Raw genomic sequence first — 22,204 nt, forward strand, 5'->3', positions numbered from 1 at the left:
AGAGCAGGTGTTCCTAATGTTTTGCCCACTCAGTGATGTCAGGTGGGGTTGCTGTCAAAATCTTATCAGTTGTGTGTGTGTGTGTGTGTGTGTGTGTGTGTGTGTGTGTATATACGTATGTGTGTTATTGTATCATCATTCAGTTTCATTTTAAAAAGTCTACATTTCCAAGAGGTTATTCTCACCCACATACAACTCAGTTTTTCACAATTCCTGACATTTAATCCTAGTAAAGATTCCCTGATTCCCTTAGGTCAGTTAGGATCACCCCTTTATTTTAAGAATGTGAAATGTCAGAATAATAGTAGAGAGAATTATTTATTTTAGCTTTTATTTCTTTCATCACATTCCCAGTGGGTCAGAAGGTTACATACACTCAATTAGTATTTGGTAGCATTGCCTTTAAATTGTTTAACTTGGGTCAAATGTTTTGGGTAGCCTTCCACAAGCTTCCCACAATAAGTTGGGTGAATTTTGGCCCATTCCTCCTGACAGAGCTGGTGTAACTGAGTCAGGTTTGTAGGCCTCCTGGCTCACGCACACTTTTTCAGTTCTGCCCACAAATGTTCTATGGGATTGAGGTCAGGGCTGGCTTTGTGATGGCCACTCCAATACCTTGACTTTCTTGTCCTTAAGCTATTTTGCCACAACTTTGGAAGTATGCTTGGGGTCATTGTCCATTTGGAAGACCCATTTGCAACCAAGCTTTAATTTCCTGATTGATGTCTTGAGATGTTGCTTCAATATATCCACCTAATTTTCCTTTCTCATGATGCCATCTATTTTGTGAAGTGCACCAGTCCCAGCAAAGCACCCCCACAACATGATGCTGCCACCCCCGTGCTTCACGGTTGGGATGGTGTTCTTCGGCTTGCAAGCCTCCCCCTTTATCCTCCAAACATAACAATGGTCATTATGGCCAAACAGTTCTATTTTTGTTTCATCAGACCAGAAGACATTTCTCCAAAAAGTATGATCTTTGTCCCCATGTGCAGTTGCAAACCGTAGTCTGGCTTTTTTATGTCGGTTTTGGAGCAGTGGATTCTTTCTTGCTGAGCGGCCTTTCAGGTTATGTCGATATAGGACTTGTTTTACTGTGGATATAGATACTTTTGTACCTGTTTCCTCCAGCATCTTCACAAGGTCCTTTGCTGTTGTTCTGGGATTGATTTGCACTTGTCGCACCAAAGTACGTTCATCTCTAGGAGACAGAACGCGTCTCCTTCCTGAGCGGTATGACGGCTGCGTGGTCCCATGGTGTTTATACTTGCGTACTATTGTTTGTACAGATGAACGTGGTACCTTCAGGAATTTGGAAAATGCTCCCAATGATGGACCAGACTTGTGGAGGTCTACAACGAGTTTTAATGACTCCAACCTAAGTGTAATATGTAAACTTCCAACTTCAACTCTATCTGTCTGTCTATCTATCTATCTATCTATCTATCTATCTATCTATCTATCTATCTATCTATCTATCTATCTATCTATCTATCTATCTATCTATCTATCTATCTATCTATCTATCTATCTATCTATCTATCTATCTATCTATCTATCTATCTATCTATCTATATACACTATACACTATCTATCTATCTATCTATCTCTCTGTCCGTCCGTCCGTCCGTCCGTCCGCTTGCTGTTTGGAAACAACAGAATGTGTTGCAATATTTTGATTGAGTTAACATAGGGGGTAAGGTAACCTAACCGAAAGGTGGCTGTTCCAAACCCCAGAGCCAAGAGAAAAATATGCCGATGTACCCTTGAGCAAGGCACTTAACCCTAGTTGCTCTGGATAAGAGAGTCTGCTAAAAGTAAATGTAAAGACTGGAAATCAGTGACATGACTGTATCAAACTGACTAGGGGCCCACATGTAATCTCAGGTCAGCTCACTGATACACACACTTCCTGTTACAGATGTCGTATAAACTAAATGGTTTAATCAGAAGTAACGTATTTGGAATTTACATGATAATGTTTCATGTCTGTTCTCCAGGGAGGGGAACTCACCTGATCACCACATGGCCATCACCTACAGCCAGCTGCTGGGACAGGTGTGCAGGTGTGCCAACGTTCTGAAGCATATGGGTAAGACCAAACCGTCTGGCTCTTTCAAAGATGGGGGGGGGGATTTATAAAAACAGCACTTTTCCACTTTCCCTCTCTAAAACATTTGTAATACAGTAAAAGTGTCAAAAACACACACCATTTTACATGGGTTTTGGATACTCAGATTCCTTAATATTTCTTCCACCTGTTTGTCTTCTGGCGTGTGTGTTAACAGGAGTGAGGAAGGGAGACAGGGTGGCCATCTACCTCCCTATGATTCCGGAGCTGGTGTACACCATGCTGGCCTGCGCCAGGATAGGAGCTGTCCACTCCATCGTGGTCAGTGCAGAGATTGACATTATGGGTTAACCTATTGCCTGGGGGGGGGGGGGGATGTAGGGAATAGGGCTCCATTATGGTTCACTATGTAGGGAATAGGGCTCCATTAAGGTTCACTATGTAGGGAATAGGGCTCCATTATGGTTCACTATGTAGGGAATAGGGTTCCATTATGGTTCACTATGTAGGGAATAGGGTTCCATTATGGTTCACTATGTAGGGAATAGGGTTCCATTATGGTTCACTATGTAGGGAATAGGGCTCCATTATGGTTCACTATGTAGGGAATAGGGTTCCATTATGGTTCACTATGTAGGGAATAGGGTTCCATTATGGTTCACTATGTAGGGAATAGGGTTCCATTATGGTTCACTATGTAGGGAATAGGGCTCCATTATGGTTCACTATGTAGGGAATAGGGTTCCATTATGGTTCACTATGTAGGGAATAGGGTTCCATTATGGTTCACTATGTAGGGAATAGGGTTCCATTATGGTTCACTATGTAGGGAATAGGGTTCCATTATGGTTCACTATGTAGGGAATAGGGTTCCATTATGGTTCACTATGTAGGGAATAGGGCTCCATTATGGTTCACTATGTAGGGAATAGGGTTCCATTATGGTTCACTATGTAGGGAATAGGGCTCCATTATGGTTCACTATGTAGGGAATAGGGTTCCATTATGGTTCACTGTGTAGGGAATAGTGTTCCATTATGGTTCACTGTGTAGGGAATAGGGTTCCATTAAGGTTCACTATGTAGGGAATAGGGTTCCATTATGGTTCACTATGTAGGGAATAGGGTTCCATTATGGTTCACTATGTAGGGAATAGGGCTCCATTATGGTTCACTATGTAGGGAATAGGGTTCCATTATGGTTCACTATGTAGGGAATAGGGCTCCATTATGGTTCACTATGTAGGGAATAGGGTTCCATTATGGTTCACTATGTAGGGAATAGGGTTCCATTATGGTTCACTATGTAGGGAATAGGGCTCCATTATGGTTCACTATGTAGGGAATAGGGTTCCATTATGGTTCACTATGTAGGGAATAGGGTTCCATTATGGTTCACTATGTAGGGAATAGGGTTCCATTATGGTTCACTATGTAGGGAATAGGGTGTCATTATGGTTCACTATGTAGGGAATAGGGTGTCATTATGGTTCACTATGTAGGGAATAGGGTTCCATTATGGTTCACTATGTAGGGAATAACGTTCCATTATGGTTCACTATGTAGGGAATAGGGCTCCATTATGGTTCACTATGTAGGGAATAGGGTTCCATTATGGTTCACTATGTAGGGAATAGGGCTCCATTATGGTTCACTATGTAGGGAATAGGGTTCCATTATGGTTCACTATGTAGGGAATAGGGTTCCATTATGGTTCACTATGTAGGGAATAGGGTTCCATTATGGTTCACTATGTAGGGAATAGGGTTCCATTATGGTTCACTATGGAGGGAATAGGGCTCCATTAAGGTTCACTATGTAGGGAATAGGGTGCCATTATGGTTCACTATGTAGAGAATAGGGTTCCATTATGGTTCACTATGTAGGGAATAGGGTTCCATTATGGTTCACTATGTAGGGAATAGGGCTCCATTATGGTTCACTATGTAGGGAATAGGGCTCCATTATGGTTCACTATGTAGGGAATAGGGTGCCATTATGGTTCACTATGTAGGGAATAGGGTGCCATTATGGTTCACTATGTAGGGAATAGGGTGCCATTATGGTTCACTATGTAGGGAATAGGGTTCCATTATGGTTCACTATGTAGGGAATAGGGCTCCATTATGGTTCACTATGGAGGGAATAGGGCTCCATTATGGTTCACTATGTAGGGAATAGGGTGCCATTATGGTTCACTATGTAGGGAATAGGGTTCCATTATGGTTCACTATGTAGGGAATAGGGTTCCATTATGGTTCACTATGGAGGGAATAGGGCTCCATTATGGTTCACTATGTAGGGAATAGGGTTCAGGCTAGTCCTTCACCAGCCCAGGGTGGGTTTAAACAGACAAACCAGGCTAGTCCTTCACCAGCCCAGGGTGGGTTTAAACAGACAAACCAGGCTAGTCCTTCACCTGCCCAGGGTGGGTTTAAACAGGCAAACCAGGCTAGTCCTTCACCAGCCCAGGGTGGGTTTAAACAGGCAAACCAGGCTAGTCCTTCACCAGCCCAGGGTGGGTTTAAACAGGCAAACCAGGCTAGTCCTTCTCCAGCCCAGGGTGGGTTTAAACAGACAAACCAGGCTAGTCCTTCTCCAGCCCAGGGTGGGTTTAAACAGACAAACCAGGCTAGTCCTTCACCTGCCCAGGGTGGGTTTAAACAGACAAACCAGGCTAGTCCTTCACCAGCCCAGGGTGGGTTTAAACAGGCAAACCAGGCTAGTCCTTCTCCAGCCCAGGGTGGGTTTAAACAGACAAACCAGGCTAGTCCTTCACCTGCCCAGGGTGGGTTTAAACAGGCAAACCAGGCTAGTCCTTCACCAGCCCAGGGTGGGTTTAAACAGACAAACCAGGCTAGTCCTTCTCCAGCCCAGGGTGGGTTTAAACAGGCAAACCAGGCTAGTCCTTCACCAGCCCAGGGTGGGTTTAAATATGGGCCAAGTACACTATAACTGTCAGCATGGGATTTGGGCCAGCATTATAGTAAGCATGCAGTAATTTCACTAGCCTGCAGAGCCAGACAGTATTTCAGTCGTAACCTTGCGAATCATGAAAAAGTTATAGTGTGTGTATAGCGTTGCATCGTCTGAATTTATAAATACCCCATGTCTGGGTTGTCCCAAGGTTAATTTTTAGTTTGCATGCAGAGGCTATTTTTGGCCCGCTTAAATATAATGACCGCATTTCTGTTGGATCATTGTTTTATGATGCTTGTTTAAAGTTTCACGAATGTGATATTAAATTAAAATTACAGAGATAGTTTGGTTATTGCAGTGTCACTACCTCTATCCTGGGGTATCCTGGGGTATCCTGGCTCTATCCTGGGGTATCCTGGGGTATCCTGGCTCTATCCTGGGGTATCCTAGTTCTATCCTGGGGTATCCTAGTTCTATCCTGGGGTATCCTGGCTCTATCCTGGGGTATCCTAGTTCTATCCTGGGGTATCCTAGTTCTATCCTGGGGTATCCTGTTCTCTATCCTGGGGTATCCTAGTTCTATCCTGGGGTATCCTAGTTCTATCCTGGGGTATCATAGTTCTATCCTGGGGTATCCTAGTTCTATCCTGGGGTATCCTAGTTCTATCCTGGGGTATCCTGTTCTCTATCCTGGGGTATCCTGTTCTCTATCCTGGGGTATCCTAGTTCTATCCTGGGGTATCATAGTTCTATCCTGGGGTATCCTAGTTCTATCCTGGGGTATCCTAGTTCTATCCTGGGGTATCCTAGTTCTATCCTGGGGTATCATAGTTCTATCCTTGGGTATCTTAGTTCTATCCTGGGGTATCCTAGTTCTATCCTGGGGTATCCTAGTTCTATCCTGGGGTATCCTAGTTCTATCCTGGGGTATCCTGTTCTCTATCCTGGGGTATCCTAGTTCTATCCTGGGGTATCATAGTTCTATCCTGGGGTATCCTAGTTCTATCCTGGGGTATCTTAGTTCTATCCTGGGGTATCCTGGCTCTATCCTGGGGTATCCTAGTTCTATCCTGGGGTATCTTAGTTCTATCCTGGGGTATCCTGGCTCTATCCTGGGTTTATCCTGTTCTCTATCCTGGGGTATCCTAGTTCTATCCTGGGGTATCCTAGTTCTATCCTGGGGTATCTTAGTTCTATCCTGGGGTATCCTGGTTCTATCCTGGGGTATCCTAGTTCTATCCTGGGGTATCCTAGTTCTATCCTGGGGTATCCTAGTTCTATCCTGGGGTATCCTGTTCTCTATCCTGGGGTATCCTGTTCTCTATCCTGGGGTATCCTAGCTCTATCCTGGGGTATCCTAGTTCTATCCTGGGGTATCCTAGTTCTATCCTGGGTATCCTAGTTCTATCCTGGGGTATCCTAGTTCTATCCTGGGGTATCATAGTTCTATCCTGGGGTATCCTAGTTCTATCCTGGGGTATCATAGTTCTATCCTGGGGTATCCTGTTCTCTATCCTGGGGTATCCTGTTCTCTATCCTGGGGTATCCTAGTTCTATCCTGGGGTATCATAGTTCTATCCTGGGGTATCCTAGTTCTATCCTGGGGTATCCTGTTCTCTATCCTGGGGTATCCTAGTTCTATCCTGGGGTATCCTGTTCTCTATCCTGGGGTATCCTAGTTCTATCCTGGGTCATCCTGTTCTCTATCCTGGGGTATCCTAGCTCTATCCTGGGGTATCCTAGTTCTATCCTGGGGTATCCTAGTTCTATCCTGGGGTATCCTAGTTCTATCCTGGGGTATCCTGGGGTATCCTAGTTCTATCCTGGGTCATCCTGTTCTCTATCCTGGGGTATCCTAGTTCTATCCTGGGGTATCCTAGTTCTATCCTGGGTATCCTGGCTCTATCCTGGGGTATCCTAGTTCTATCCTGGGGTATCCTGTTCTCTATCCTGGCTGTATTGCTTTGTCTCATTTAGTTTGGCTTTCACAAGGCACATTCTATAGATAGAAGTGGTTTTGTAATCCCTTTTTGTTTTGCTGAGCACTATTAAACATATAGATCCAGAGTCCATTGAGTCCTGAATTAATGTACTGTAATGAAGTGGATTGCTCTGAATAACCCTCAGCGGACGTTGCTATGACAGATTTATAATGCTAAACTGAGTATCTCTCTGATCCTGTGAACTATTAACCTTGTCCACTTCACAAGTGGCGGTTTGTAAAGGATCAGGCCCCCCCCCCCCCCTCTCTTGTGACAGCCACATTGGAAAGTCATCGAAGGCCAACCTGGTCCCAGAATAATATATACTTTAGTCAACTCCTTTAACTTCAGCTGTTTTTTTTTACCCAGGTCTTGACTAAAACAGATCGAGCACCAGGCTAACATCAAATAACTTTTTTTTTTTCATGCATCAAGTGTATGAACAATAACCATTAATCACAATGTTCTGTTAAAGGGCTTCAATAGATGTTGTCTTCTTGTTCTGTTATAAAACCTCACTGAGCTGACCTGCTGGGGTGTGTGTGTGTGTGTGTGTGTGTGTGTGTGTGTGTGTGTGTGTGTGTGTGTGTGTGTGTGTGTGTGTGTGTGTGTGTGTGTGTGTGTGTGTAGTTTCCCAGTGTAGTATCCTGGTGACTGCAGGTAAGACAGTTTGGCAACCGGCTGATGCCCAATAAAATGGCACCATTCACGTACGACGTGGCCGATGCCCAATAAAATGGCACCATTCATATACGACGTGGCTGATGTCCAATAAAATGACACCGTTCATATACGACGTGGCCGATGCCCAATAAAATGACACCATTCATGTACGACGTGGCCGATGCCCAATAAAATGACACCATGTATGTGGACTTTCGACTCTAGCTAGGCAACATCCTGGTGCACTGAGTGTCATCTGTTGTTATCAGAAGTTGTAAAGTAATTACATGTTGGCTTGGGTCTCTCCCCCCTCTCTCTCTCTCCCGCCCTACCTTCCCCCTCTCTCCCCCCTCTCTCCCCCCTCTCTCTCCTGCCCTACCTCTCTCTCCAGATGGTGTATACAGAGGGGAGAAATGGATCAACCTGAAGCAGATAGCAGATGAAGCTCTGGAAAAGTGCAAGGAGAAGTAAGTCGTCCTGTTTACAGCGCTGTCTCTTTCTGTCTGTCATCCAATAAATAAATGGTGGGACCAACAGCAATAATAATAGTAGTAGTGTACATGGGATTACGATTAACAACAACTACAATATTAATGATATTTTCTTTCTCTCTGTGTCTCTCTCTCTCTTTATGACGGATTCAATTGACTGTTTACCTTATCCTCTTATAATGATGACTTAACCACTGAGATAGGACCTGGGGCACACACACACACACACACACACACACACACACACACACACACACACACACACACACACACACACACACACACACACACACACACACACACACACACACACACAGAGAGAGAGCCAGACCGTATCAGCTGTTGTAGAAGAGTGTTGCCTGCTTTCCAAGCTGTGTAGTTTCTGGGCAACGCTGAAGGTTCTGATTCTGTAGGGAAACCCCATCTGTCTGATTCCCTTAGCGATCTCCATGTATATGTTCTCTGATGTGTGAAACAACACGTATGTCAATCGCAGCCAGGAGACATATGACAGCATATCAGCAGCATATTTAGGCTACTAAACTCGGCAAAAAAAGAAACGTCCCTTTTTCAGGACACTGTCTTTCAAAGATAATTTGTAAAAATCCAAATAACTTTACAGATCTTCATTGTAAAGGGTTTAAACACTGTTTCCCCATGCTTGTTCAATGAACCATAAACAATTAATGAACATGCACCTGTGGAACGGTCGTTAAGACACTAACAGCTTACAGACGGTAGGCAATTAAGGTCACAGTTATAAAAACTTAGGACACTAAAGAGGCCTTTCTACTGACTCTGAAAAACACCAAAAGAAAGATGCCCAGGGTCCCTGCTCATCTGTGTGAACGCGCCTTAGGCATGTTGCAAGGAGGCATGAGGACTGCAGATGTGGCCAGGGCAATAAATTGCAATGTCTGTACTGTGAGACGCCTAAGACAGAGCTACAGGGAGACAGGACGGACAGCTGATCATCCTCGCAGTGGCAGACCACGTGTAACAACACCTGCACAGAATCGGTACATCCGAACATCACATCTGCGGGACAGGTACAGGATGGCAACAATCACTGCCCGAGTTACACCAGGAACGCACAATCCCTCCATCAGTGCTCAGATTGTCCGCAATAGGCTGAGAGAGGCTGGACTGAGGGCTTGTAGGCCTGATGTAAGGCAGGTCCTCACCAGACATCACCGGCAACAATGTCGCCTATGGGCACAAACCCACCGTCGCTGGACCAGACAGGACTGGCAAAAAGTTGCGGTTTTGTCTCACCAGGGGTGATGGTCGGATTCGCGTTTATCGTCGAAGGAATGAGCGTTACACCGAGGCCTGTACTCTGGAGCGTGATCGGTTTGGAGGTGGAGGGTCCGTCATGGTCTGGGGTGGTGTGTCACAGCATCATCGGACTGAGCTTGTTGTCATTGCAGGCAATCTCAACGCTGTGCGTTACAGGGAAGACATCCTCCTCCCTCATGTGGTACCCTTCCTGCAGGCTCATCCTGACCTGACCCTCCAGCACGACAATGCCACCAGCCATACTGCTCGTTCTGTGCGTGATTTCCTGCAAGGCAGGAATGCCAGTGTTCTTGTTCAGTTTATGTCTCAGTTGTTGAATCTTGTTATGTTCATACAAATATTTACACATGTTAAGTTTTCTGAAAATAAACGCAGTTGACAGTAAGAGGACATTTATTTCTTTGCTGTGTTTATATATATATTTATATTTTATATTTTTATATTTATTTTATTTTATATGTGCTCTATATACATGGTCATCATTGCCAGGGAGTGACATTAAAGTCTAATAAGGCACTTGTCAGGAGAAAAAAGTCAAGGATTCTGAATACTTATTGCCTTTCACCTACACAAATCTGACAGATCAGTAGTGGAATTCTTTGTATTTTGTTTCTTATCGTAAAATAAATCTCTGAGCAGGCTCAACTTGCTCGAACTGCAATAAATGCCATTAATTATTGTCTATCTTTCACTTAAACAATGGAGAGGAACCAGAAAGATCCATTTTAGGCTACTGAAATTCTTTGCACTTTTTACTTTATTTTCTATCGCAGGTTCAACTTGCTGGGTTACTGCTCAGTTCACTTGCCCCAGGCAATAGGGAAACCCATAATGTCAATCCCTGATTGGCTGACAATTCTTACAACTCTCCTCTTCTTCTCTCCACAGAGCATCAGCGACCGTTACAAGATGTCTAGTAGTTAAACATCACGCACTGAGGACAAAAAGTGGGGATGTTTCTATCAAACTGCAGGTATGGAGCTGTGTACTGTCAGTTTGGGAGTGCCTATTGCAAATCCCATATCTTTTTTTCTCTTGAGCTGCACCACGAACGTCTCCGGTATACAGTGCATTGGGAAAGTATTCAGACCCCTTGACTTTTTCCACATTTTGTTACGTTACAGCCTTATTCAAAAATGGATGAAGATCATTTTTATTCCTCATCTATCTACCCCATAATGACATCACAATACCCCATAATGACATCACAATACCCCATAATGACATCACAATACCCAATAATGACATCACAATACCCCATAATGACATCACGATACCCCATAATGACATCACGATACCCCATAATGACAATGTGAAAACAGGTTTTTAGACATTTTTACAAATGACATAAGTATTCAGACCCTTTGCTATGAGATTTCGAAATTTAGCTCAGGTGCAACCTGTTTCCATTGATCATCCTTGAGATGTTTCTACAACTTGATTGGAATCCACCTGTGGTAAATTCAATTGATTGGACATGATTTGGAAAGGCACACACCTGTCTATATAAGGTCCCACAGTTGACAGATCTGGGGAAAGGTACCAAAAAATGTCTGCAGCATTGAAGGTCCCCCAAGAACACAGTGGTCGCCATCATTCTTAAGTGGAAGAAGTTTGGAACCACTAAGACTCTTTCTAGAGCTGGCCGCCTGGCCATACTGAGCGATCGGGGGAGAAGGGCCTTGGTCAGGGACGTGACCAAGAACCCGATGGTCACAATGACAGAGCTCCAGAAAAGTTTGTGAGGGATTTAGGTGACAAGCCACATTTCTTCTGTCACGTCCTGGCCAGTATAAGGGTTAATTGGTATTGTAGTTTGGTCAGGACGTGGCAGAGGGTATTCGTTTTATGTGGTTCGGGGTGGTGTGTTTGTTGAAGGGGCATTTGATTTAAGTATTCCGGGGTTTTTGGGCACTGTTTGGTTTTCATGTATTCTATGGTTAGTCTGGTGTGTGTGTTTCTATGTTGAGTTAATTGGGGTTGGACTTCCAATTGAAGGCAGCTGTTTGGTGTTGCCTTTGATTGGAAGTCCTATATTAGTTGGGTGTGTTTGTCTTGTATTTTGTGGGAGATTGTTCTGTGTTGAGCCTTATGCTTTGTCAGACTGTTTGTTGTTGTTGTTGTTGTTGTTGTTGTTGTTGTTATTCGTTCATTTCGTTCGTTCGTTCGTTCGTTCTCGTGGTTTTGTTATTTTGATATTCATTTTGAAAGTAAATAAACATCAAGATGAGCATACACATACCTGCTGCGTTTTGGTCCTCCATTACCGACGACAACCGTGACATCTTCAGCCTCCTGAGGATCCTTTAATCGCTGCCAAAGGTGCTTCAACAAAGTTCTGAGTAAAGGGTCTGAATACTTATGTAAATGTGATATTTCCGGTTTTTATTTTTAAGAAATTTGCAAAAATGTAAAAATATCGGTTTTAGCTTTGTCATTATGGGGTATTGTGTATCGATTGATGAGGTAAAAAAAATGATTTAATCAATTTTAGAATAAGGCTGAATACTTTCCGAATGAACTGTATATGTTGTCCTCTCACCCCCTGTATTTCCTGGTGTATTTCTACTGTATTCTGACTAAGTTGTGTTTCTGCTGTATTTCCTGGTGTATTTCTACTGTATTCTGACTGTGGTGTTTTTCGGCTGTATTTCCTGGTGTATTTCTACTGTATTCTGACTGTGTTGTTTTTCTGCTGTATTTCCTGCTGTATTTCTACTGTATTCTGACTGTGTTGTATTTCTGCTGTATTTCCAGGTGAATTTCTACTGTATTCTGACTGTGTTGTTTTTCTGCTGTATTTCCTGGTGTATTTCTACTGTATTCTGACTGTGTTGTTTTTCTGCTGTATTTCCTGGTGTATTTCTACTGTATTCTGACTGTGTTGTTTTCCTGCTGTATTTCTACTGTATTCTGACTGTGTTGTATTTCTGCTGTATTTCCTGCTGTATTTCTACTGTATTCTGACTGTGTTGTTTTTCTGCTTTATTTCCTGCTGTATTTCTACTGTATTCTGACTGTGTTGTATTTCTGCTGTATTTCCTGCTGTATTTCTACTGTATTCTGACTGTGTTGTATTTCTGCTGTATTTCCTGCTGTATTTCTACTGTATTCTGACTGTGTTGTATTTCTGCTGTCTTTCCTGCTGTATTTCTACTGTATTCTGACTGTGTTGTATTTCTGCTGTATTTCCTGTTGTCCAGACCCCGTGGGATGCTGCGTGTGATGTGTGTTGGGACGAGGTGATGGGACAGGTCTCAGAGCAGTGTGAACCTGAGTCCTGTTGTATTTCCTGTCGTCCAGACCCCGTGGGATGCTGCGTGTGATGTGTGTTGGGACGAGGTGATGGGACAGGTCTCAGAGCAGTGTGAACCTGAGTCCTGTTGTATTTCCTGTCGTCCAGACCCCGTGGGATGCTGCGTGTGATGTGTGTTGGGACGAGGTGATGGGACAGGTCTCAGAGCAGTGTGAACCTGAGTCCTGTTGTATTTCCTGTCGTCCAGACCCCGTGGGATGCTGCGTGTGATGTGTGTTGGGACGAGGTGATGGGACAGGTCTCAGAGCAGTGTGAACCTGAGTGGTTGGATGCAGAGGATCCTCTCTTTATACTTTATACCAGTGAATCTACTGGCAAACCAAAGGTAGGACACACACACTGTAGGACACACACACTGGGGGGGGGGGGGGGGGGGGGGGGGGGGGTCCTGTGTTAACCCTTTGTGTTTTAAATGTGTGTTTCTAAGTGTTTGTGTGTGTTGACCCTGTGTCTTCCTCTTCTACAGGGTGTTCTCCACACGGTAGCAGGCTACCTGCTCTACACCTCTCTGACCTTTAAGTATGTGTTTGACCACCAGCCAGACGATGTGTACTGGTGTACCGCTGACATAGGATGGATCACCGGACACTCCTACATCACCTATGGACCCCTGGCCAACGGGGGTACCAGCGTACTGGTCAGTAGAACTGGTATAGAACTGGTATAGAACTGGTATAGAACTGGTATAGAACTGGTCAGTAGAACTGGTATAGAACTGGTATAGAACTGGTCAGAAGAACTGGTATAGAACTGGTCAGTAGAACTGGTGTAGAACTGGTCAGTAGAACTGGTATAGAACTGGTATAGAACTGATATAGAACTGGTATAGAACTGGTATAGAACTGGTATAGAACTGGTCAGTAGAACTGGTCAGTAGAACTGGTATAGAACTGGTATAGAACTGGTATAGAACTGGTCAGTAGAACTGGTATAGAACTGATATAGAACTGGTATAGAACTGATATAGAACTGGTCAGTAGAACTGGTCAGTAGAACTGGTATAGAACTGGTCAGTAGAGCTGGTATAGAACTGGTATAGAACTGGTATAGAACTGGTATAGAACTGGTCAGTAGAACTGGTGTAGAACTGGTATAGAACTTGTCAGTAGAACTGGTATAGAACTGGTCAGTAGAACTGGTCAGTAGAACTGGTATAGAACTGATATAGAACTGGTATAGAACTGGTATAGAACTGGTCAGTAGAACTGGTATAGAACTGGTCAGTAGAACTGGTCAGTAGAACTGGTCAGTAGAACTGGTATAGAACTGGTATAGAACTGGTATAGAACTGATATAGAACTGATATAGAACTGGTCAGTAGAACTGGTATAGAACTGGTCAGTAGAACTGGTCAGTAGAACTGATATAGAACTGGTCAGTAGAACTGGTATAGAACTGGTATAGAACTGATATAGAACTGGTCAGTAGAACTGGTATAGAACTGGTCAGTAGAACTGGTATAGAACTGGTCAGTAGAACTGGTCAGTAGAACTGGTATAGAACTGATATAGAACTGGTATAGAACTGGTCAGTAGAACTGGTCAGTAGAACTGGTATAGAACTGGTCAGTAGAACTGGTCAGTAGAACTGGTATAGAACTGGTATAGAACTGGTATAGAACTTGTATAGAACTGGTCAGTAGAACTGGTATAGAACTGGTATAGAACTGGTATAGAACTGGTCAGTAGAACTGGTATAGAACTGGTCAGTAGAACTGGTCAGTAGAACTGGTGTTGAACTGGTATAGAACTGGTCAGTAGAACTGGTATAGAACTGGTCAGTAGAACTGGTCAGTAGAACTGGTATAGAACTGGTCAGTAGAACTGGTCAGTAGAACTGGTATAGAACTGGTATAGAACTGGTCAGTAGAACTGGTCAGTAGAACTGGTATAGAACTGGTCAGTAGAACTGGTCAGTAGAACTGGTATAGAACTGGTATAGAACTGGTATAGAACTGGTCAGTAGAACTGGTATAGAACTGGTATAGAACTGGTCAGTAGAACTGGTATAGAACTGGTCAGTAGAACTGGTATAGAACTGGTCAGTAGAACTGGTATAGAACTGGTCAGTAGAACTGGTCAGTAGAACTGGTATAGAACTGGTATAGAACTGGTCAGTAGAACTGGTATAGAACTGGTCAGTAGAACTGGTATAGAACTGGTATAGAACTGGTCAGTAGAACTGGTATAGAACTGGTCAGTAGAACTGGTATAGAACTGGTATAGAACTGGTATAGAACTGGTCAGTAGAACTGGTATAGAACTGGTCAGTAGAACTGGTCAGTAGAACTGGTATAGAACTGGTCAGTAGAACTGGTATAGAACTGGTATAGAACTGGTCAGTAGAACTGGTATAGAACTGGTATAGAACTGGTCAGTAGAACTGGTATAGAACTGGTATAGAACTGGTCAGTAGAACTGGTCAGTAGAACTGGTATAGAACTGGTCAGTTAGAACTGGTCAGTAGAACTGGTATAGAACTGGTATAGAACTGGTATAGAACTGGTCAGTAGAACTGGTATAGAAACTGGTATAGAACTGGTCAGTAGAACTGGTCAGTAGAACTGGTATAGAACTGGTCAGTAGAACTGGTCAGTAGAACTGGTATAGAACTGGTCAGTAGAACTGGTCAGTAGAACTGGTATAGAACTGGTATAGAACTGGTCAGTAGAACTGGTATAGAACTGGTCAGTAGAACTGGTATAGAACTGGTATAGAACTGGTCAGTAGAACTGGTATAGAACTGGTCAGTAGAACTGGTATAGAACTGGTATAGAACTGGTATAGAACTGGTCAGTAGAACTGGTATAGAACTGGTCAGTAGAACTGGTCAGTAGAACTGGTATAAAACTGGTATAGAACTGGTCAGTAGAACTGGTCAGTAGAACTGGTCAGTAGAACTGGTCAGTAGAACTGGTCAGTAGAACTGGTATAGAACTGGTATAGAACTGGTATAGAACTAGTCAGTAGAACTGGTATAGAACTGGTCAGTAGAAATGGTCAGTAGAACTGGTATAGAACTGGTATAAAACTGGTATAGAACTGGTATAGAACTGGTCAGTAGAACTGGTATAGAACTGGTCAGTAGAACTGGTATAGAACTGGTCAGTAGAACTGGTCAGTAGAACTGGTATAGAACTGGTATAGAACTGGTCAGTAGAACTGGTATAGAACTGGTCAGTAGAAATGGTATAGAACTGGTATAGAACTGGTCAGTAGAACTGGTATAGAACTGGTCAGTAGAACTGTTCAGTAGAACTGGTATAGAACTGGTCAGTAGAACTGGTATAGAACTGGTATAGAACTGGTATAGAACCGGTCAGTAGAACTGGTATAGAACTGGTCAGTAGAACTGGTATAGAACTGGTCAGTAGAACTGGTCAGTAGAACTGGTATAGAACTGGTATAGAACCGGTCAGTAGAACTGGTATAGAACTGGTCAGTAGAACTGGTATAGAACTGGTATAGAACTGGTCAGTAGAACTGGTATAGAACTGGTCAGTAGAACTGGTCAGTAGAACTGGTATAGAACTGGTATAGAACTGGTATAGAACTGGTCAGTAGAACTGGTATAGAACTGGTATAGAACTGGTCAGTAGAACTGGTCAGTAGAACTGGTATAGAACTGGTCAGTAGAACTGGTATAGAACTGGTATAGAACTGGTCAGTAGAACTGGTCAGTAGAACTGGTCAGTAGAACTGGTATAGAACTGTTATAGAACTGGTATAGAACTGGTCAGTAGAACTGGTATAGAACTGGTATAGAACTGGTCAGTAGAACTGGTATAGAACTGGTATAGAACTGGTATAGAACGGGTCAGTATTACTAACATAGAACTGGTTTCTGACATATGTTAATGTAAAGCAGTAAAAGACTAAGACATCTAGTCTGGCTGGCAGGGTTTATATCTGTCTGCATTATATCTGTCTGCATTATATATGTCTGCATTTACATCTGTCTGCATTATATATGTCTGCATTTACATATGTCTGCATTCATATCTGTCTGCATTTACATCTGTCTGCATTACTATCTGTCTGCATTATATCAGTCTGCATTTATATCGGTCTGCATTACATCTGTCTGCATTATGCAGTTCTGCAGACAGATATATCATATTGTATCATGTTACAAAAAATAATCCATCTGATTACTGTGTGTGTTCTCCAGTTTGAGGGTATTCCAGTCCACCCTCACGCGGGGCGTTTCTGGGAGGTGATTGAGAAGTACAGAGTGACCAAGTTCTACACAGCTCCCACGCCTTCTCATGAAGTACGGGAAAGAGCCACTACAAAAGTAAGAGACACACAAACGCATACGAACGCACACATGAATGCACGCACCATCCGCGCGCTATGTCTTCTCACAGTGGGCGAGTTCATTTGGCATCACGCTGTGCGCAGGGTGGGTGGACATTCAACTTCAGGAACAACGGAATGGTCTAAAATGTGCAAACTCCTCCAACCGTTAGAAGACGAGCACTGATCTGAACCCTAGTACTGTGGCAGTAATAAAGCAGTTATATAGCAGTTATATAGCAGTAATAAAGCAGTTATAAAGCAGTTATATAGCAGTTATATAGCAGTTATAAAGCAGTAATATAGCAGTAATACAGCAGTTATATAGCAGTAATACAGCAGTTATATAGCAGTAATATAGCAGTAATATAGCAGTAATATAGCAGTAATATAGCAGAAATAAAGCAGAAATAAAGCAGTGTATTTACACCCATCTACACCATCTGCACCATCTGCACCAGCATTAATAAACAGCACTCTCAGTGAACCTGATCTGTATAGTGTCAGCACTTCTTGACCGTGTTGGAGAGCATCAAAACCATGATGTATCATGGACCACTCCCCTTCATCATGGACCACTCCTCATCATCATGGACCACTCCCCTTCATCATGGACCCCTCCCCATCATCATGGACCACTCCTCATCATCATGGACCACTCCTCATCATCATGGACCACTCCTCATCATCATGGACCACTCCCCTTCATCATGGACCACTCCTCATCATCATGGACCACTCCCCTTCATCATGGACCACTCCCCATCAACATGGACCACTCCCCTTCATCATGGACCACTCCCCTTCATCATGGACCACTCCCCTTCATCATGGACCCCTCCCCATCATCATGGACCACTCCCCATCATCATGGACCACTCCCCTTCATCATGGACCACTCCCCTTCATCATGGACCACTCCCCTTCATCATGGACCCCTCCTCATCATGGACCACTCCCCATCATCATGGACCACTCCTCTTCATCATGGACCCCTCCTCATCATGGACCACTCCCCATCATCATGGACCACTCCTCTTCATCATGGACCACTCCCCTTCATCATGGACCACTCCCCTTCATCATGGACCACTCCCCTTCATCATGGACCCCTCCTCATCATGGACCACTCCTCATCAACATGGACCACTCCTCCCCATCATGGACCACTCCCCTTCATCATGGACCACTCCCCTTCATCATGGACCACTCCCCTTCATCATGGACCACTCCCCTTCATCATGGACCCCTCCCCTTCATCATGGACCCCTCCCCTTCATCATGGGCCAATTGTGACTGACTGATTTACAAATATTATTGAGTAGTTATTTATGATGCAATGGGATTTGTTGATCAGTCTCATCGGCAATGTCGAACGCACCCCTTTACTCACTAACCCTGTCACTTCCTGCAGATACGACCTGTCTTCGCTGAGGATCCTGGGAACTGTAGGCGAGCCCATCAACCCGGAGGCGTGGCTTTGGTACTACGAGGTTGTTGGTCAGAAGAGATGTCCCGTCGTGGACACCTTCTGGCAGACTGAGACCGTGAGTGTGTGTGTGTCTGTGACTGTGTGTGTTTCTGTGTGTGTGTTTGTGTGTGTGTGTGTATCTCCACTGTGTTGAGCATCATCCTCTTCCTGCAAAACACTGGTTATTTTCCATCACCCCCTCATCCCGTCCCCAAGGACCCCCCACATCCCATCACAAAGGACCCCTCACATCCCATCATCAAGGACCCCCCACATCCCATCACCAAGGACCCCACATCCCATCACCAAGGACCCCACATCCCATCACAAAGGACCCCTCACATCCCATCATCAAGGACCCCCCACATCCCATCACCAAGGACCCCACATCCCATCACCAAGGACCCCACATCCCATCATCAAGGACCACACATCCCATCACCAAGGACCCCACATCCCATCATCAAGGACCCCCCACATCCCATCACCAAGGACCCCACATCCCATCACCAAGGACCCCTCACATCCCATCATCAAGGACTCTACATCCCATCACCAAGGACCCCACATCCCATCACCAAGGACCCCACATCCCATCACCAAGGACCCCACATCCCATCATCAAGGACCCCACATCCCATCACCAAGGACCCCACATCCCATCATCAAGGACCACACATCCCATCACCAAGGACCCCACATCCCATCACCAAGGACTCTACATCCCATCACCAAGGACCCCACATCCCATCACCAAGGACTCTACATCCCATCACCAAGGACCCCACATCCCATCACCAAGGACTCTACATCCCATCACCAAGGACTCTACATCCCATCACCAAGGACCCCCCACATCCCATCACCAAGGACTCTACATCCCATCACCAAGGACCCCACATCCCATCACCAAGGACCCCACATATCCCATCACCAAGGACCCCCCACATCCCGTCACCAAGGACTCTACATCCCATCACCATCACCAAGGACCCCACATCCCATCATCAAGGACCCCCCACATCCCATCATCAAGGACCCCACATCCCCCCCCCAGCCACGAGCTGTTCTCTCCCATCGGGCAGACGGTATCGGAACATGAGGTCCGTCTGCCCGGTGGAACTTTATGTTCCTATTGTGTATCCCGTTCGTACGACCATAGCGGAAGTCTCGGCTGATTTGGATTTCGTTGTTTATTTTGGTACTCAGGAAGTCACCTTGTTGTGTTGCAGTCATGATGTGTTGTTGTCTTCCAGGGCGGTCATGTTCTGACGCCACTTCCTGCTGCTACTCCTCTGAAGCCTGGATCAGCTGTAAGGCCCTAAAGGTTTACTATTTCATTAGACACTGCTCAGTGCCATTTATCCACACCAAGTCACTACTAACTAGGAAATATGGCTGCCTGGTGGTCCAGAAGCTGTTTTATGCTGGTGTACATGTACCTCACTGACTAAATCAAATCAAATCAAATCAAATGTATTTATATAGCCCTTCGTACATCAGGTGATATCTCAAAGTGCTGTACAGAAACCCAGCCTAAAACCCCAAACAGCAAGCAATGCATGTGAAAGAAGCACGGTGGCTAGGAAAAACTCCCTAGGAAAAACTCCCTAGAAAGGCCAAAAACCTAGGAAGAAACCTAGAGAGGAACCAGGCTATGAGGGGTGGCCAGTCCTCTTCTGGCTGTGCCAGGTGGATATTATAACAGAACATGGTCAAGATGTTAAAATGTTCATAAATGACCAGCATGGTCAAATAATAATAATCATAGTAGTTGTCGAGGGTGCAACAAGCACGTCCGGTGAACAGGTCAGGGTTCCATAGCCGCAGGCAGAACAGTTGAAACTGGAGCAGCAGCATGGCCAGGTGGACTGGGGACAGCAAGGAGTCATCATGCCAGGTAGTCCTGAGGCATGGTCCTAGGGCTCAGGTCCTCCGAGAGAAAGAAAGAAAGAAAGAAAGAGAGAAAGAGAGAATTAGAGAGAGCATATATAAATTCACACAGGACACCGGATAAGACCAGTCTAACCAGTCAAATACCTGTAGGTGACTAACCAGTCATAGACCTGTAGGTGACTAACCAGTCATATACCTGTAGGTGATTAACCAGTTATATACCTGTAGGTGACTAACCAGTCATAGACCTGTAGGTGACTAACCAGTTATATACCTGTAGGTGACTAACCAGTTATAGACCTGTAGGTGACTAACCAGTTATAGACCTGTAGGTGACTAACCAGTTATAGACCTGTAGGTGACTAACCAGTTATAGACCTGTAGGTGACTAACCAGTTATAGACCTGTAGGTGACTAACCAGTTATATACCTGTAGGTGACTAACCAGTTATAGACCTGTAGGTGACTAACCAGTTATAGACCTGTAGGTGACTAACCAGTTATAGACCTGTAGGTGACTAACCAGTCATAGACCTGTAGGTGACTAACCAGTTATAGACCTGTAGGTGACTAACCAGTTATAGACCTGTAGGTGACTAACCAGTCATATACCTGTAGGTGACTAACCAGTCATAGACCTGTAGGTGACTAACCAGTCATAGACCTGTAGGTGACTAACCAGTCATATACCTGTAGGTGACTAACCAGTTATATACCTGTAGGTGACTAACCAGTTACCTACAGGTAGTAATATTACCGTATTATGTCTAAACTAAGAGCCGTGGTCTGTAATGTTGTTGCAGGTATTTCATTATGTACAGGTAGTAATATTACCGTAATATTTCTAAACTAAGAGCCATGGTCTGTAATGTTGTTGCAGATATTTCATTATGTACAGGTAGTAATATTACCGTAATATTTCTAAACTAAGAGCCATGGTTTGTAATGTTGTTGCAGGTATTTCATTATGTACAGGTATTAATATTACCATAATATCTCTAAACTAAGAGCCTTGGTCTGTAATAGGTGCGGTAAGGAGGTCAATGGAAAGCTGACCGTGGAGGATAGAAGGATGCCGAATTGGCTCACATTCAACAAATGAGATTTAATAAAGTGGATATTCGTCAAATCCGTCATGATCGATGTATAGTAACAGGCCCACAATGTGGTTACTAAAATCAGATTTGGATATATTTGGCTGTTTTCGATGCATAATGTTCAGAAGTATGTGGTTGCAGGTGTTCCGTCGGCCCTGGCCTGGTATCATGCGCACCGTGTACGGAAACCAGGAGCGGTTTGAGAACACATACTTCAAGAAATGTCCAGGTTTTTACGTGACCGGAGACGGTAAGACACTCAACCCTTTTCTTACAACATTCTGTGATTGATTACATTCTGTGATTGATTACATTAGATCAATCATGTTCATAGACAACCACAATTACATTCAGATAGCGACTTTGATGCTAACGTGGTACTTAATTCATTCATTATACAACGACAACGGGTGGTTTGGAATTCCCATTGTTAAATCCTATCCTGTTAGATCCTGTTAGACCATATCCTGTTAGATCATATCCTGTTAGACCATATCCTGTTAGATCATATCCTGTTAGACCATATCCTGTTAGATTATATCCTGTTAGATCCTATCCTGTTAGATCATATCCTGTTAGATTATATCCTGTTAGATCATATCCTGTTAGATTATATCCTGTTAGATTATATCCTGTTAGATCCTATCCTGTTAGACCATATCCTGTTAGATTATATCCTGTTAGATCCTATCCTGTTAGATC

At 44.1% G+C, this 22,204-nt stretch overlaps 1 pseudogene; it reads left to right on the forward strand.

Annotated features, from left to right (window-relative positions):
• LOC115169222 (acetyl-coenzyme A synthetase, cytoplasmic-like) overlaps nucleotides 1-22,204 on the forward strand; it is a 49,957-nt pseudogene that overhangs the window by 9,058 nt on the left and 18,695 nt on the right.

This window comes from Salmo trutta, chromosome 31 (assembly GCF_901001165.1).
Source record: "Salmo trutta chromosome 31, fSalTru1.1, whole genome shotgun sequence".
NCBI lineage: Eukaryota > Metazoa > Chordata > Actinopteri > Salmoniformes > Salmonidae > Salmo > Salmo trutta.